This window comes from Echinops telfairi, unplaced genomic scaffold, assembly GCF_000313985.2.
Source record: "Echinops telfairi isolate 266 unplaced genomic scaffold, ASM31398v2 ScPeMD7_44;HRSCAF=162, whole genome shotgun sequence".
Taxonomy (NCBI): Eukaryota; Metazoa; Chordata; class Mammalia; order Afrosoricida; family Tenrecidae; genus Echinops; species Echinops telfairi.
In genome coordinates this window covers 9,528,085-9,530,404 of record NW_022103942.1, presented here as the reverse complement: position 1 = coordinate 9,530,404, position 2,320 = coordinate 9,528,085, and positions in this window count along the sequence as shown.

Genomic DNA, 2,320 nt, shown 5'->3' with positions numbered 1-2,320 from the left:
ACAACTCTTCCCTACATACATCAATTGTGTCAAGCATATTTGTACACTTGTTGTCCTCATCATTCTCAAAATATTTACTCTACACTTAAGCCCTTGGGATCAGCTCCTCATTTCCCCCTCCCTCCCCGCTCCCCTCTCCCTCATGAACCCTTGATAATTTATAAATTATTATTATTTTGTCATGTCTTACACTGCCCGACGTCTCGCTTTACCCACTTTTCTGTTGCCCATTCCTCAGGGAGGAGGTTATATGTAGATCCTCATGTACTTTTAATATGTTAACACGATTCCTTGGAGAAGATTATCATGCTGGTAAAGTACAAGAAGACCTTCAATGAGATGGGGGACACAAGAATCACAAACTTAATAACAATTTTGAGAATGGATCAAGAACAACAATAATATATGTATACACATGTTAACATTAAGGGGAAAATTTCACTTGTGAATGCTGTAGGAGAATTGATGGGAACAGGATAATTGATGAGAACCTAGCAATGTAACCCTTACATATTATATTGAAAAGATGTCCATATGTAAGTGATTCTTTACACTTTTGTACCAATTGCAATTCAGACTTCTAGAGAAACAAACTAACATGTAACCAAACACACTCCTATTGAGTCAATAATGACTCATAGCAATCCTATAGGGCAGAGTAGAACTGTGCCCATGAGTTTCTGAAATTGAAACTAGTTACAGGAATAGAAAGCCCTGTATTTCTCCCAAGGAGCTGCTGGTGGTTTTGAACTGCTGACTTTGTAGATCAACTGCTGATTTTCAACTGCTGACCAACACATAACCACTACACCACCAAATGTAGTACACCAGATGTCAGCTCCAATGGTCTATTCAGTCATGTATCCTATCTGCTTCAGCATTAAAATATGATGTTAAGAAAAAAAAGATTGTTGCAAAATTACAAACCTTTACTAAACAGAAATATCAAAACATGAAGCTATTGTTTCTTGAAATTTTCTCCATACAGGTTTATCATTTCAGAGTGTGATGTTTCCCTATCCCTAACCTGTCTCTAAAAAATTCTGGGCAATTTGATTTAAAGCAACATCAAAACAGCAGTTATGGCATACTCCATAGACTCCAATATTTTTCCTTTTAAATGTTGTTGTTTTTTTACTTTTGTATAGAAAGAAGTATGAAGAGGTACAATCAGGGTGGATTAGGTAGGGTTTCCCAGCAAAACATTCATAAGGCTGCCCTTTCTATCCTTGAATTCTAAGCATGTACATTGTCCTGATTGAGAGTGAGAGAAAAAAATATATATCCTTGGAGCAATGTCCCTGGTCTTTGCTTCGCCAATGAAATTTTCACTCAGCTTAATATATCTTCATAAATATGTTCTGAGATCATCCTATATTCTCCAAATAATCTATCAGGATTATCCTTTTGGAATCACACACACACACATGCACACACACACACCAAAAAACAATAACCATAACCTTCTGACCTCTATTTCTTGATTATAACTGGAAAGGTAAACATGTAATTGCATAGCTGTCAAATTATTTCAATACATAACTACCAAACCACTGAAAATCATGACACAAGTTGACATATAACCTTAACCATCACAGCCAGGATTACTCTTGCTGTGAACTCTGGTATTCATTACTATCAGACATACACAGTTAATGTACAAAATAGTTGGATAGTAGATTAATAGTCAGATAGTAGATCTTTTATTATTCTTATGGATGTAAAATGTGGGATAACAAGATAAGCAATACGTGAGGTGTAGGTATAAAGGGAATTGTGTTCAAATCCCAAATATGTGTTGAATTCCAGTTTAGAAATAGATTTTTTGGTAAGTTAATAAGGACATACCAGTGTAGATCTCAAACTTAATCATTTATGAATTAGAAAAGAACACAATCAACACAGAACCGTGGAGAAGGCATATTCTAAGAATGCCTAGAAATACCAAGAAACTCCAAATCATGTCAAGAAATGGCAAGGTTTATAGGAATATGCCTGAAACAAAGAAAGAGGCTCATAGAAAGAATGAAATCAAAATGGAGGAAGCCATAATTCAAACATTAATCCCCAGAACTTTGAGAAAATAAATTTCTGTTCCTTACAAACACCTGTTTGTGGTATTTTTGTTATGGTAGCACAAATAACAGATCCCTTTAAGGATAACATCCAAAAGAATAAAGTACTTAGTAATAAGCTTACTAAAGGAGGTGAAAATTATAAAACAAAGCTGAGAGAAAGCAAAGAACTAAGTCAATGGAAAACCATCCCATATAAGGGGGTTGGGAAAATTAATATAGCTATAGTACCCATACTCCCAAAG